The sequence below is a fragment of the Arachis ipaensis genome, chromosome B9 (assembly GCF_059453495.1).
Source record: "Arachis ipaensis isolate K30076 ecotype BB chromosome B9, ASM5945349v1, whole genome shotgun sequence".
Taxonomy (NCBI): Eukaryota; Viridiplantae; Streptophyta; class Magnoliopsida; order Fabales; family Fabaceae; genus Arachis; species Arachis ipaensis.
In genome coordinates, this window is record NC_142444.1 from 103,166,698 (window position 1) to 103,183,223 (window position 16,526).

Sequence of the window (16,526 nt, forward strand, 5' to 3'; positions counted from 1 at the left end):
CATGTTTTAATGTAATGTTGTTTTGGTAGAATTCTAAATGTCTCATTTGTTTTAGTTATTTTGCTTATTATTTTTTTTGGTGACTTGTCACGCCCAGTTATTTTGCTTATTTAATTACTTGCTTATGTTGATTATGTTCATTTAATTATTCATAAAATAACATTTTTTTCATTGCAACTCTTGTGTATGCAGAATGGAGAAAGGAGAGATCACTAAAAGAAAACGGATAAGTACCTTAGCACAAAAAATGAAAGAAAAAAGTCCACAAAAAAAGAATTCCTTTGAGGTTACACAAGTGAGGTCAAATGCTGAATTGCTATAACAATACAATATTAAAAGAGAAAAGATCATGGCTGAAAATAAGAAGGCTAGCTTCCAAGCTCAAAACCCAAAAGATCAAACAAGAAACCAACCCATTACAATCGTGGAAGATGCCATTGAAGAGCAAGCTAGGACTCCAAAGAAGAAAAAGAAGGTCCAACCAATGCCACTTTTTCAAGAATGTGAACATAATGGGAACGGGACAATGTCTCATGCTGAAAAGACCTCCAAAACTGGGAATCAAAGGACTGTTGAAGCTGATACAATGGAACAAAATAATTTAAGTTCTGATGATGAGGGAGAAGATACAAGCGATCTAAGTTCAAGTTCAACAAAAAAAGGAATGAGTCTTGACATGTATTTTAAGGTACATGGGATAAATTTGGAAAATAAAGAAGATGAGGAAGATGAGCTTGATGATGCTGCAAATGATGAGGGTAATGGAGGACAAGCTAGTAATGAAGGTGCTTTTCTTGTTTTACCTTATTGTCAAAATATAGCTTGTATTACTTCTAAGTTGATTTGAGTTAAAATTCTGTTATTTTAATTGGACATAGGCACAATAAAGAAGAAAACTCGTGGAAAGACTATGTGCAAAAAGCTTCATGCCACTGATTTTAATGATCGACGGGAGGTGGAATTTTTTGGAGGGCAGCCTATAGGTCCAACCAAGGAGGTTGTATCTAACCTCAACCAACTTTTGGGCACAATAGTTAGAAATCCTCGTTTTGTGACTTTGCTATATACTAGTTGGCATGGTATGCCTAAAAACCTCAAAGAGGACATGTGGGAGTATGCCAATGTATGTAACTATAGAATTATAGATAATTTTTTTAAAATTTATTTGTTACTTTATTTATGCTAACCTTTGACATTCTAATTTGTTGTCTTGTTTAGCAAAAATTCATTCTTCCAATAGCTTCAAAGCCGTGGGTAATGAAGAGATTTTGTCGTGCATGGAAAAAATACAAAGGCGAAATAAAAAAGAAACATTTCTTGAAGTACAACACAAAGAAAGAAATGATAAAGAACCGACCGTTAGAGATCCCTGAGGTTCAATTTCGCAAACTAATTCGGTATTGGAGTCTTCCAACTGTCAAGGTAATATTGTCTTTTAGTTCTTTATGTGATTAAACTTGGTGTTTTTGAAAAAAGTAGTGTGATTTTGAAAAAACAAGAAAACATGTTTATTAAGAATAATAACATCTCTTTTTCATGTTTATATTTAAGCTGTGTCTACTAAGAATGCTGAAAATAGGTCAAAACAAACATGTCCTCACCGGATGGGTTCCACAAATTTTGGAATAGTGCGCAAGCAGCTGGTAATATAACTTATTTTTTTCTAATTTCTCATTTATATTCATGTTGTAGTTTTCTAGTTAGTATGCTTCATGTAAATTTTTCTATATGTACTCTAGCGCGACTCTAAAGAGAACAGTGAAGAACCATCAAGAGTTGAAGTTTTCATAGCAACTCGCACAAGTAAAAAGGGAAAAGAAATTGATGCTAAAACACAAAGCACAATTGTGAGTTGTTTGTATTTGTATTTGGATTTGTACAATATAAATTCTATAGTGATTTCTATTAATATTGAGTTAATGCGGCTTTGTATTTTATTGCTCCTCACTTTTGACAGGCTGAACTTCAAACCCGCATAGAGGCAGGGGAAAATGATGAGGATGCATTTGTAGGAGTGCTAGGAAAGGACCAACCAGGTCGAGTTCGTTGTTATGGGGCTTCGATTACAAGAAGGTCTCTTAAAAAGGATGAGGAGATTCGACAAGTCAAAGTTGAATACAACAACAAGGTTGAATCATTAGAGAAGAAGATGGACGGTGTATGTAGTTTATTAAAGGTATTGGTGCACCAAGTCAACCCTGGAATGAGTGAGGAAGAGGTAGCAGCCTTAGTGCAAGCTGCCCAAAATTCTCCTTTGGATGCCTCAAGTAGCAGACCGAGATATACTCCTCGCTCCTCCGAATCAACTCATATTCCACCCAAAGATGTAAGTCATTATCTTTGGATATTCGATATATTTCCATTCAAAGTAGTTGACTTATTGTTGTTGTTGATTTTGGACATTTGATAGTGAGATAAAATATTATAAATGGTGCTAATGGTGTTGAATTGGAATCTGAATTCAAAGTTGTTGACTTTTTAGTAGTGTTTTGTTTTGTATTTAGTGTGGTATTGAATCTCAATTTTGGAAAACACGAGAAATCTTTGAAGATTTGCACTTTTTCATAATCAAATTGGAAAAAGGAAAAGAAAAGAAACCATAATTGAATTTTAATGGTTTTGTTTCTTTTGATTTTTGCAGACTCCAGAAGGAATTAATGGCTCTCATGGTATATCTTATTTTACTTGATTTATTTGTTGGGGATTGGTCTTTTCTTTCTTTCTTTTCCCACCTTTATTAATTAGAAGAAAAAATCGATTATAGAATCCATATGCAATTTGTATTGATTCTCTAGTTGCTAGAATAAACTTATGTGCATGCATATGACTGCAGGTGCAGTATAGGGCTACAAGAATGGTTAATTTGGTTGTGAATACATGCCATTGTTGAGTTAAAACATGTGATAGTTGCAGCAAAAAAAAGGGGTAGGGAGGGCAGTTTGATTGTTAGCTTCCTATATCAGTACCCTTTTCCCTTTTTTGAAAACTTTAAGAACAAAAAAAGTATAGTGGCTTTCAATATAATGAAAGAAAAGCCTTTGCTGGTTACAATTATTATATGACTATAACACAACACAGTTTGTTGATAATATGTCTTTTCATTTTTTGGTTTGGTATAAGATGCACTAACACACAACATTTAAAATTATGCAGGGCAGTGCTGAAAACAATTTCGCTCACAATGATGATCAGTAATCATGAAGTTTTATATTTTGTAATGAAGTGTAAAGGAAGTAGCTAGATAATGTAACCCATGTTGGAATTGTAATTCATGTATTAGGAAATTGCTAGTGGATGAGACTTTGATTTTTGGTATTTTGTTAGAGTATATCATGTGATCAAACACTTTTTTTCTGTGACAAGTTTATGAAGCAATGATTAGTTGATTTAAAATTAGTAATCTTTTAAATTTTAAAATTATCTATGATTTTGTAAGGTTTATAAAAAAAATAGTGCCAATAGGTACTGAACTAACTTACAGCCACGCTTTAAAAGAGTGGCTATATTGTACAGCAGCAATCAACAGCCACGCTTTATAAGCGTGGCTGTAATTTAGTTTCGTACCTATTGGCACGCTTTTAAAGCGTAGCCATATCTCCACTTGTTGCCACGCTTTAGAAGCGTGACGATAAACGTTACAGTGGGTATTAACAGTCACGCTTTAAAAGCGTAGCTGTATCTCACAGCTATTGGCAGGCTTTAAAAGCGTAGCCATATATCTTTCTATTGGCACGCTTTTAAAGCGTAGCCATATGTCTTGCTATTGGCACGCTTTAAAAGCGTAGCCATATCTCACACATATGGCTACGCTTTTAAAGCATGGCGATCTATAAAAGCGTGGCAAGAAAAAAAGTGTGGCGATAGGTCAGCAAAAGCGTGGCGATAGAGCAACCGGCACCCTTGCAGTTGTGACCCTTTCAAAAGCGTGCCGATAGCTCAAAAAGCGTGGCGAAAAGCTATCGCTACACTTTTTCGGACTTTTCGCCACGCTTTAAAAGCGTAGCAAAAAGCTTGTTTTCTTGTAGTGTGGGGAGAAATGCAAGGCAGTTTAGGAATGATTCTGAGACGGAAATTACAACAAATGGAGAGCCTTGCTGAATTCAGACACCTTTATGAAGCAAGAACTGTAGCTAGAGGAGAATATGATTGCTATGCGCAAACAAAGTTGAGCTACCTATGCAATGCAGTAGCTAACATGAACCCCAACTACCCCACCTATATGTAGAAATTAGAGGAACTTAGCTCAAGGCAAGAGGAAATAGCATACCAACACAAGGAGAATGTGAAATCCTACATGAGGAGGCTAGGATTTTGGACGCCCAAGGACACCAAAGCACAAGAAGGTTCCTCCAAGAAGAAAGACAAAGGGAAGGGGCCAATGAACTAAAGATGAAGCTGCTCAAGGTTGTTGAGTCCTATGGTTGACACTTTCCAACTTCTTAAATCTTGTTTAAGTTTTTGCTTTATTTGCTTTTTGAATAAATAGTCATGCTAGGATAGTTTATACTTTATTCTTAGTTTTAATTCCTGTTTGAAATCTTTATGAATTTTTTTTCAAGAAAGAAAATGCCATGTATTTCAAGTCTTTATTTCAACATAAATAAAAGTAGAGTTTGTCCCCATAAGAGTCACTGTGAGTTGTGCAAAAACAATGAAAGAGACCAAGGCCAAGATGGATTATCAAACAAACTAAGAAATAAGAAACTAAGTGTAGAACCTTGGATAAACTAAAAAGAAAATGAGTCATGGAATAGCAACCAGTCCTAGAAGGTATAACCAGGGAAGGCCAAAGGGTGTTCCTTGAATATCCATAGAACCAAGAGGTAGTAAGCAATAAAGACCCAAGGCTTTGAGCATCAACTACTGGGATAGAAAAAGAAACATTAAAAAGCTCAAAAAGAATTAAAGATCTTAATAGATGCTTGTGGTGAAGATGTGTCAAGAAGAGACCTGGGCAAGTAAATTCTTAGGGGTGTCTCAACACCTAGTACCCTAAAACCAACTGGTTTGGGAGTGCTAATTGAAAGCTTAAATAAAGGGTTGTCTTGAGACAATACACTTAGAGTCATGGTCAAGAAAGCAAAACAACCCTTACTACTTCAAGGTGACAATCAATAGAAAGGACCCCTAAGGCCTATACCTAAAAGAACCCTCAAGGACCCAAGAGCTTCCCATGACATTAAAACATTCATACATGTGTTGAACACTTAGTCTTACTCTTAGTTGTATTGCAATCACTCAAAGCCAAGGCCTCAAGTTATAAAGGTTTACTCACATTGATTTGCTTGGGACAAGCAAAACTTAAGTTTGGTGTTGTGATGACTTGCATCATCTACCCTTCTTTCTTGCATAAAAAAGACCATAAAAGAATATAAATCTCATTTGATCAGTACAATTCATGCATTATTTGATGAATATTATGGTACACTACTTTGAGATGAGTTGTGCTGAATTTCAGGTGAGAAAAGCATCAAAAATTGGGTAGAAGACAAACAAGAAGCTGGGCGTGTGAAACTGGCGTGCCACTTGAAGCAAACACCACAAAAATGCACTGGCGTGGCACGCCAGTACTAAATTCCAGAGAAGAAGTCCAAGCATGCATGTGGGTGTGGCACGCCAGAGACTGGGCGTGGCACGCTAATACAAAATTCCAGAGAGCTACAATGGAGGACAAAAAAAGGGGCGTGGCACGCCAAGCTGGGCATGGCATGCCTGGCCCATCAATTACTATGGGCGTGCCACTTGAGCAAAGGGGCATGGCACGCCAACTCACCATTCCAAGAAGAACCTTCACTATGGCATGCCACTTGGTCTCGAAGGCGTGGCACGCTGGTGCACGAAATTGTGATCTCTGGTAATGGCTCCAAAAACTTGGTGCTCTAATCTCAATTCATAATTTGTCACAACTTCGATACAACTAACCAGCAAGTGCACTGGGTCGTCCAAGTAATAAACCTTACGTGAGTAAGGGTCGATCCCACGGAGATTGTTGGTATGAAGCAAGCTATGGCCACCTTGTAAATCTCAGTCAGGCGGATATAAAATAGTTATGGAGTTTTCGATAAGGATAGAAATACTTATGTAAATCATTGGTGAGAATTTCAGATAAGCGCATAGAGATGCTTTCGTTCCTCTGAACCTCTGCTTTCCCACTGTCTTCATCCAATCAGTCTTACTCCTTTCCATGGCTGGCTTTATGCAAGGGCATCACCATTGTCAATGGCTACATCCCATCCTCTTGTGAAAATGGTCCAAATGCTCTGTCACAGCACGGCTAATCATCTGAGGTTCTCGATCATGCTGGAATAGGATTCACCCTCCTTTTGCGTCTGTCACTATGCCCAGCACTCGCGAGTTTGAAGCTCATCACAGTCATTCAATCCCTGAATCCTACTCGGAATACCACAGACAAGGTTTAGACTTTCCGGATTCTCATGACTGCCGCCATCATTCTAGCTTACACCACGAAGATTCTGATTAAGAGATTTAAGAGATACTCATTCAATCTAAGGTAGAACGGAAGTGGTTGTCAGGCACGCGTTCATAAGGAATGATGATGATTGTCACGTTCATCACATTCAGGTTGGAGTGCAAGTGAATATCTTAGAAGCGGAACAAGTTGAATTGAATAGAAAAACAGTAGTACTTTACATTAATCTTTGAGGAACAGTAGAGCTCCACACCTTAATCTATGGAGTGTAGAAACTCTACCGTTGAAAATACATAAGTGATAATGGAGTTCATTGGTCTCGGCCCCAGAGGGGAACTGGAGTAACCAAGACTGCGAATACAATGATAAAAAGTTCTATTTATACTAAACTAGTCACTAGGGTTTACAGAAGTAAGTAATTGATGCATAAATCCACTTCCGGGGCCCACTTGGTGTGTGCTTGGGCTGAGCTTGAATGTTACACGTGCAGAGGCTCTTTCTGGAGTTGAACGCCAGGTTGTAACGTATTTCTGACGTTCAACTCTGGTTTGTGACTTGTTTCTGGCGTTTAACTCCAGACAGCAGCGTAGAACTGGCGTTCAACGCCCTTTTACGTCATCTAAACTCGACCAAAGTATGGACTATTATACATTGCTGGAAAGCCCTGAATGTCTACTTTCCAAAGCATTTGGAAGCGCGCCATTTTGAGTTCTGTAGCTCCAGAAATTCCACTTTGAGTGCAGGGAGGTCAGAATCCAACAACATCAGCAGTCCTTCTTCAACCTCTGAATCTGATTTTTGCTCAAGTCCCTCAATTTCAGCCAGAAAATACCTGAAATCACAGAAAAATACACAAACTCATAGTAAAGTCTAGAAATGTGAATTTAACATAAAAACTAATAAAAACATCCCTAAAAGTAACTAGATTCTACTAAAAATAATGCCGAAAAGCGTATAAATTATCCGCTCATCACAACACCAAACTTAAATTGTTGCTTGTCCCCAAGCAACTGAAAATCAAATAGGATAAAAAGAAGAGAATATACTATAAATTCCAAACTATCAATGAAACATAGCTCTAATCAGATGAGCGGGACTTGTAGCTTTTTGCCTCTTGAATAGTTTTGGCATCTCACTTTATCCATTGAGGTTCAGAATGATTGGCATTTATAGGAACTCAGAGTTCAGATAGTGTTATTGATTCTCCTAGTTCAGTATGTTGATTCTTGAACACAGCTACTTTATGAGTCTTGGCCGTGGCCCTAAGCACTTTGTTTTCCAGTATTACCACCGGATACATAAATGCCACAGACACATAATTGGGTGAACCTTTTCAGATTGTGACTTAGCTTTGCTAAAGTCCCCAATTAGAGGTGTCCAGGGTTCTTAAGCACACTCTTCTTTTGCTTTGGACCTTGACTTTAACCGCTCAGTCTCAAGTTTTCACTTGACACCTTCACGCCACAAGCACATGGTTAGGGACAGCTTGGTTTAGCCGCTTAGACCAGGATTTTATTCCTTTAGGCCCTCCTATCCACTGATTCTCAAAGCCTTGGGATCCTTTTTATTTGCCCTTGCCTTTTGGTTTTAAGGGTTATTGGCTTTTTTGCTCTTGCCTCTTGGTTTTAAGAGCTTTTGGCTTTTTCTGCTTGCTTTTTCTTTTTTTTTTTCTAATTTTTTTTTGCTCTTTTTTTTTTCTATTTTTTCTGCAAGCTTTGTTCTTTGCTGATTTTTCAGATTATCAAATAACATGTCTCCTTATCATCATTCTTTCAAGAGCCAACATATTTATCATTCTTAAACAACAACTTCAAAAGATATATGCACTGTTCAAGCATTCATTCAGAAAACAAGAAGCATTGTCACCACATCAACATAATTAAACTAAGTTCAAGGATAAATTTGAAACTCATGTACTTCTTGTTCTTTTGAATTAAAACAGTTTTCATTTAAGAGAGGTGATGGATTCATAGGACATTGATAACTTTAAGACAAAGTTACTAACTACTAATGATCATGTAATAAGACACAAACATAGATAAGCATTTAACATAGAGAAAACGAAAAACAGAGAATAAGAACAAGGAAGGAGTCCACCTTAGTGATGGTGGCGTTTCCTTCTTGAGGAACCAATGATGTCCTTGAGTTCTTCTATGTCTCTTCCTTGTCTTTGTTGCTCCTCCCTCATTGCTTTTTGATCTTCTCTTATTTCATGAAGAATGATGGAGTGCTCTTGATGTTCCACCCTTAATTGTCCCATGTTGGAACTTAATTCTCCTAGGGAGGTGTTGATTTGCTCCCAATAGTTTTGTGGAGGAAAATGCATCCCCTGAGGTATCTCAGGGATCTCTTGATGATGAGCTTCTTCATGTGTCTCTTGAGATCCATGAATGGGCTCTCTTGCTTGCTCCATCCTTTTCTTAGTGATGGGCTTGTGAGATGAATCTTTTCATCTCCCATGGCTCAGAGGTGAAAGCAATTGTCTTCCCTTTCCCTTTTCTAGAGGATTCTCCGGTCTTGGGTGCCATCAATGGTAATGGAAAAACAAGCTTATGCTTTTACCACACCAAACTTAGAATTTTGCTCGCCCTCGAGCAAGAGAAGAAAGAATAGATGAAGAAGAAGAAGAAAATATGGAGAGGAGGGGGGAGGTGTGTTTCGGCCAAGAAGAGAAAGGAGGGTTGTGTTGTGAGAAAATGAGGAAGAATGGAGGGGTATATATAGGGAAGGGAGGGGGGTAAGTTCGGCCATTTAGGGTGGGTTTGGGTGGGAAATTGATTTTGAATTTTGAAGGTAGGTGGAGTTTATGAGGTAGGTTTATGGGGAAGAGTGGATGGATGTGAGTGGTGAAGAGGTGATGGGAAAGAGATTTTATGGGATTGTGTTAAAGAGGGGTGAGAAGAAGTGAGTGGAGGTAGGTGGGGATCCTGTGGGGTCCACAGATCCTGAGGTGTTCAAAGATTTACAACCTTGCACCCAATTAGGCATGCAAAATGCCTTTGCACACAACTCTGGGCGTTTAGCGCCAGATTGGTGCTTGTTCTGGGCGTTGAACGCCCATTTGTAGCCTATTTCTGGCGTTGAACGCTAGAACCATGCTTGTTCTGGGCGTTCAGCGCCAGCTCTTCTCCAGGGTGCATTTCTGGCGTTCAGCGCCAGAACCATGCTCTGTTCTGGCATTGAACGCCCAAAACATGCTTCTTACTGGCGTTTAAACGTCAGTAAGGTCTTCCTCCAGGGTGTGATTTTTCTTCTACTGTTTTTGATTCTGTTTTCAATTTTTATATTTATTTTGTGACTCCACATGATCATGAACCTAATAAAACATGAAAAACAATGAAAATTTGATAAATAAACATTGGGTTGCCTCCCAACAAGCGCTTCTTTAATGTCAATAGCTTGACAGTGGGCTCTCATGGAGCCTCACAGATGTGCAGAGCTTTGTTGAAACTTCCCAACACCAAACTTAGAGTTTGGATATGGGGGTTTGACACCAAACTTAGAGTTTGGTTGTGGCCTCCCAACACCAAACTTAGAGTTTGACTGTGGGGGCTCTGTTTGACTCTGCTTTGAGAGAAGCTTTTTAAGCTTCCTCTCCATGGATGCAGAGAGAGATCCTTGAGTTGTAAACACAAGGTTGTCCTCATTTATTTGAAGGATCAATTCTCCTCTGTCCACATCAATCACAGCTCTTGCTGTGGCTAGGAAAGGTCTTCCTAGGATGATGGATTCATCCTCATCCTTCCCAGTATCTAGGACTATGAAATTAGTAGGGATGTAAAGGCCTTCAACCTTTACTAACACGTCCTCTACTTGTCCATAAGCCTATTTTCTTGAATTGTCTGCCATCTCTAAAGAGATTTTAGCAGCTTGCACCCCAAAGATTCCCAGTTTCTCTATTACAGAGAGGGGCATGAGGTTTATTCCTGAACCAAGGTCACACAGAGCCTTAAAGATCATGGTGCCTATGGTACAAGGTATTAAGAACTTTCCAGGATCCTGTTTCTTCTGAGGCAATCTCAGTTGATCCAGATCACTTAGTTCATTGGTAAACAAGGGAGGTTCATCTTCCCAAGTCTCAATGCCAAATAATTTGGCATTCAGCTTCATGATTGCACCAAGAAACTTGGCAGTTTGCTCTTCAGTAACATCCTCATTCTCTTCAGAAGAGGAATACTCATCAGAGCTCATGAATGGCATAAGGAGGTTCAATGGAATCTCTATGGTCTCTAGATGAGTCTCAGATTCCTTTGGTTCCTCAGAGGGAAACTCCTTATTGATCACTGGACGTCCCAGGAGGTCTTCCTCACTGGGATTCACGTCCTCTCCTTCCTTTATAGGTTCGGCCATGGTGATCAATTCAATGGCCTTGCACTCTCCTTTTGGATTTTCTTCTGTATTGCTTGGGAGAGTACTAGGAGGAATTTCAGTGATCCTTTTACTCAGCTGGCCCACTTGTGCTTCCAAATTTCTAATGGATGATCTTGTTTCATTCATGAAACTCACAGTGGCCTTAGATAGATAGAGACTAAGTTTGCTAGATTAGAAGTATTTTGTTCAGAGTTCTCTGTCAGTTACTGAGTGGATGATGAAAAAGGTTTACTATTGTTAAACCTGTATCTTCCACCATTATTAAAGCCTTGTTGAGGCTTTTGTTGATCCTTCCATGAGAGATTTGGATGATTTCTCCATGATGGATTATAGGTGTTTCCATAAGGTTCTCAGGATCATAAGCTTCTTCTTCAGAAGATGCCTCTTGAGTACTGTTGGATGCAGCTTGCATTCCATTCAGACTCTGAGAAATTATATTGACTTGCTGAGTCAATATTTTATTCTGAGCCAATATGGCTTTCAGAGTATCAATTTCAAGAACTCCCTTCTTCATAGGCGTCCCATTACTCACAGGATTCCTCTCAGAAGTGTACATGAACTGGTTATTAGCAACCATGTCAATGAGTTCTTGAGCTTCTACAGGCGTTTTCTTTAGGTGAATGGATCCACCTGCAGAAGTGTCCAATGACATCTTTGATATCTCAGATAAACCATCATAGAATATATCCAAGATGGTCCATTCTGAAAGCATGTCAGAAGGACACTTTTTGGTCAGCTGCTTGTATCTTTCCCAAGCTTCATAGAGGGATTCACCTTCTTTCTGTCTGAAGGTTTGAACATCCACTCTAAGCTTGCTCAGCTTTTGAGGAGGAAAGAACTTGGCTAAGAAAGTCGTGACCAGCTTATCCCAAGAGTTCAGGCTGTCTTTGAGTTGAGAGTCCAACCACACTCTAGCTCTGTCTCTTACAGCAAAAGGGAAAAGCATGAGCCTGTAGACTTCAGGATCTACTCCATTAGTCTTAACAGTATCACAGATCTGCAAGAATTCAGTTAAGAACTGAAAAGGATCTTCAGATGGAAGTCTATGAAACTTGCAGTTCTGCTGCATCAGAGAAACTAGCTGAGGTTTCAGCTCAAAATTGTTTGCTCCAATGGCAGGAATGGAGATGCTTCTTCCATGTAAATTGGAATTAGGTGCAGTAAAGTCACCAAGCATCCTCCTTGCATTATTGTTGTTGGGTTCGGCTGCCATCTCCTTTACTTGTTCGAAATTATCAATAAGGTTGTCTCTGGATTGTTGTAACTTAGCTTCTCTTAGTTTCCTCTTCAGAGTCTTTTCAGGTTCTGGATCAGCTTCAACAAGAATGCCTTTTTCCTTGTTCCTGCTCATAAGAAAGAGAAGAGTACAAGAAAAGAAGAGGAATCCTCTATGTCACAGTAAAGAGGTTCCTTATAGTTAGTAGAAGAAGAAAAGGAATAGGGGTGAAGAGGAATGAAGAATCCAAACACAAGGGTAAGGATAGGAGCAGTGATGTGAGATGAAGAGGAGTGTTAGTAGATGAATAAATAATTAGAAGGAGATGAGGGAGAAGGATTTTCGAAAAATAATTTTTGAAAAAGAGTTAGTGATTTTCGAAAATAATTTTTGAAAAGTGTTAGTAATTTTCGAAAATTAAAAAAAATAAAAAATGAAAATAATTAGTTAATTAAAAAGAAATTTTGAAAAAGAGGGAAGATATTTTCGAAAATTAGAGAGAGAGAGTTAGTTAGGTATTTTTGAAAAAGATAAGAAACAAACAAAAAGTTAGTTAGTTAGTTGAAACAAATTTTGAAAAGATAAGAAGTTAGGAAGTTAGAAAAGATATTTTGAAATCAAATTTTTGAAAAAGATAAGATAAGAAGATATTTTTGAAAAGATATGATTGAAATTAGTTTTTGGAAAAAAGATTTGATTTTTAAAATCACAATTAATGACTTGATTCACAAGAAATCACAAGATATGATTCTAGAACTCAAAGTTTGAATCTTTCTTAACAAGCAAGTAACAAACTTGAAATTTTTGAATCAAAACATTAATTGATGATGTTATTTTCGAAAATTGTGATATAAAGATAAGAAAAAGATTTTTGAAAAATATTTTTGTAATTTTCGAAAATAACTAAGAAAATTGAAAAAGATTTGATTTTTGAAAAAGATTTTGAAAAAGATAGGATTTTAAATTGAAAAATTTGATTTGACTCATGAAAACAACTAGATTTTAAAAATTTTTGAAAAAGTCAAATCTAATTTTCGAAATTTTAAGAGAGAAAAAGGGAAAGATATTTTTTTTTATTTTTTGAATTTTTATGATGAGAGAGAAAAACATGCAAAATGATGCAATGCATGAAAATTTAGGATCAAAGTATGTGATGAATGCAAGAACACTATGAATATCAAGATGAACACCAAGAACACTTTGAAGATTATGATGAATATCAAGAACATATTTTTGAAAATTTTTATATGCAAAGAAAATATGCAAGACACCAAACTTAGAAATCTTTCATGTTTAGACTCTATGGATGCAAAAATGCACATGTAAAACAAGAAAAGGTGCAAAACAAGAAAACATCAAGATCAAACAAGAAGACTTACCAAGAACAACTTGAAGATCATGAAGAACACCATGAATGCATGAATTTTCGAAAAATGCAAAATGAATATGCAATTGACACCAAACTTTCAACTTGACTCAAGACTCAAACAAGAAATACAAAAATATTTTTTATTTTTATGATTTTCTAATTTTTTTGTATTTTTTTTTGAAAATTATTTGAAAAAGAAAAATAAGGATTTCAAAATTTTTAATATGAATTCCAGGAATCTTATGCTCTTTAGTCTAAAGCTCCAATCAAAGGGTTAGGCATGGCTTAATAGCCAGCCAAGCTTTAGTATGTAACTCAGACATGACACGCCTGACATACCCTATCCAGAAGAATTAGATATGGCTTTACAGCCAGCCAGGCTTCAACATGCTTCATGAAATACTAGAATTCATTCTTAAAAATTCTGAAGAGAGAAATATATTTTTGAAAACATTTTTTATTTTAAATTTTTTTTTTTGAAAACAAAGGAGAAATTTTTGAAAGATTTTTTTGAAAAATTTTTGAAAACTTTTTGAAAAGAAAACGAAAAGAAAGTTACCCAATCTGAGCAACAAGATGAACCGTTAGTTGTTCAAACTCGAACAATCCCCGGCAACGGCGCCAAAAACTTGGTGTTGTTGCCGGATCAAAATTTGGCACTGATGTTACCGGACCAAAAGCTTGCCGAAAACTCGAACAATCCCCGACAACGGCGCTAAAATCTTGGTGCACAAAATTGTGATCTCTAGTAATGGCTCCAAAAACTTGGTGCTCTAATCTCAATTCATAATTTGTCACAACTTCGATACAACTAACCAGCAAGTGCACTGGGTCGTCCAAGTAATAAACCTTACGTGAGTAAGGGTCGATCCCACGGAGATTGTTGGTATGAAGCAAGCTATGGTCACCTTGTAAATCTCAGTCAGGCGGATATAAAATAGTTATGGAGTTTTCGAAAATAAATAATAAACTAAGGATAGAAATACTTATTTAAATCGTTGGTGAGAATTTCAGATAAGCGCATAGACATGCTTTCGTTCTTCTGAACCTCTGCTTTCCCACTGTCTTCATCCAATCAGTCTTACTCCTTTCCATGGCTGGCTTTATGCAAGGGCATCACCGTTGTCAATGGCTACATCCCATCCTCTTGTGAAAATGGTCCAAATGCTCTGTCACAGCACGGCTAATCATCTGAGGTTCTCGATCATGCTGGAATAGGATTCACCCTCCTTTTGCGTCTGTTACTATGCCTAGCACTCGCGAGTTTGAAGCTCGTCACAGTCATTCAATCCCTGAATCCTATTCGGAATACCACAGACAAGGTTTAGACTTTCCGGATTCTCATGAATGCCGCCATCATTCTAGCTTACACCACGAAGATTCTGATTAAGAGATCTAAGAGATACTCATTCAATCTAAGGTAGAATGGAAGTGGTTGTCAGGCACGCGTTCATAAGGAATGATGATGATTGTCACGTTCATCACGTTCAGGTTGGAGTGCGAATGAATATCTTAGAAGTGGAACAAGTTGAATTGAATAGAAAAACAGTAGTACTTTGCATTAATCTTTGAGGAACAGCAGAGCTCCACACCTTAATCTATGGAGTGTAGAAACTCTACCATTGAAAATACATAAGTGATAATGGAGTTCATTGGTCTCGGCCTCAGAGGGGAACCGGAGTAACCAAGACTGCGAATACAATGATAAAAAGTTCTATTTATACTAAACTAGTCACTAGGGTTTACAGAAGTAAGTAATTGATGCATAAATCCACTTCCGGGGCCCACTTGGTGTGTGCTTGGGCTGAGCTTGAATGTTACACGTGCAGAGGCTCTTTCTGGAGTTGAACGCCAGGTTGTAACGTATTTCTGACGTTCAACTCTGGTTTGTGACTTGTTTCTGGCGTTTAACTCCAGACAGCAGCGTAGAACTGGCGTTCAACGCCCTTTTACGTCATCTAAACTCGGCCAAAGTATGGACTATTATACATTTCTGGAAAGCCCTGAATGTCTAATTTCCAAAGAATTTGGAAGCGCGCCATTTTGAGTTCTGTAGCTCCAGAAAATCCACTTTGAGTGCAGGGAGGTCAGAATCCAACAGCATCAGCAGTCCTTCTTCAACCTCTGAATCTGATTTTTGCTCAAGTCCCTCAATTTCAGCTAGAAAATACCTGAAATCACAGAAAAACACACAAACTCATACTAAAGTCCAGAAATGTGAATTTAACATAAAAACTAATAAAAACATCCCTAAAAGTAACTAGATTCTACTAAAAACATACTAAAAACAATGCCAAAAAGCGTATAAATTATCCGCTCATCACACGCCAGCCCCAAGAAGTCACTTGGGCGTGCCACTTGAGAACCCAGGCGTGGCACGCCAAGCTTGAAGAGTTCATAAATCCATGAGCGTGCCACTTGAGAAGCATGGCGTGGCACACTGGTACAACAATCCAGAGAAGGGGCTGAAGGCAATTGAAGACTGGGCGTGCCACTTGAGCAACCAGGCGTGGCACGCCAATGCACAAAGGACCAAAAGCAAGGACTGGGCGTGCCACTTGGTATCGAAGGCGTGGCACGGAAACCTTAGCATTTCACTATGGCGTGCCACTTGAAGACTGGGGCGTGGCACGCCAACTACTGGAACCAAGACAAGATCATGGGCGTGGCACGCCAGCCTTTAGACGTGGCACGTTGGTATAAGTTTCTAGAGTGGATGAAGGAGGCCAATTACATGGGGCGTGCCACTTGATATCGAAGGCGTGACACACCATTCACCATTCTTCATTTAGGCGTGCCACTTGAGCGACGAGGCGTGGCACGCCAGTGTCATTCAGAGCGAAGCATTGGGGTGTGCCACTTAAGTTCGTGGCGTGGCATGCCAAACAGAGGAACCACCTACTCACAAAAGGGACATGGCACGCCAGTTCACACTAGTTCAACTTTCCAGAGAAGCCTAGCCAAGCATGAAGCAAGGGCGTGGCACGCCAGTACAAGTTTAAAGAGGCAAAGAGAAGTGAGAAAGGCAAGGGGCGTGCCACTTGAGTTCGAAGGCGTGGCACGCCAAGGTTGAGAGAGGGACAAGCGTGCCACTTGAAGGATTAGGCGTGGCACGCCAAGCTGGAAATGAAGGGCACATG

General features: G+C 38.5%; 1 non-coding gene across 1 annotated transcript; it reads left to right on the forward strand.

Moving 5' to 3' along the window:
* The first annotated feature begins 11,507 nt into the window (after positions 1-11,507).
* On the forward strand, positions 11,508-11,615 carry LOC148545709 (small nucleolar RNA R71). Its single transcript, XR_015901443.1, has one exon. It is a non-coding gene; the product is annotated as a small nucleolar RNA R71 (small nucleolar RNA).
* Positions 11,616-16,526: the final 4,911 nt, after the last annotated feature.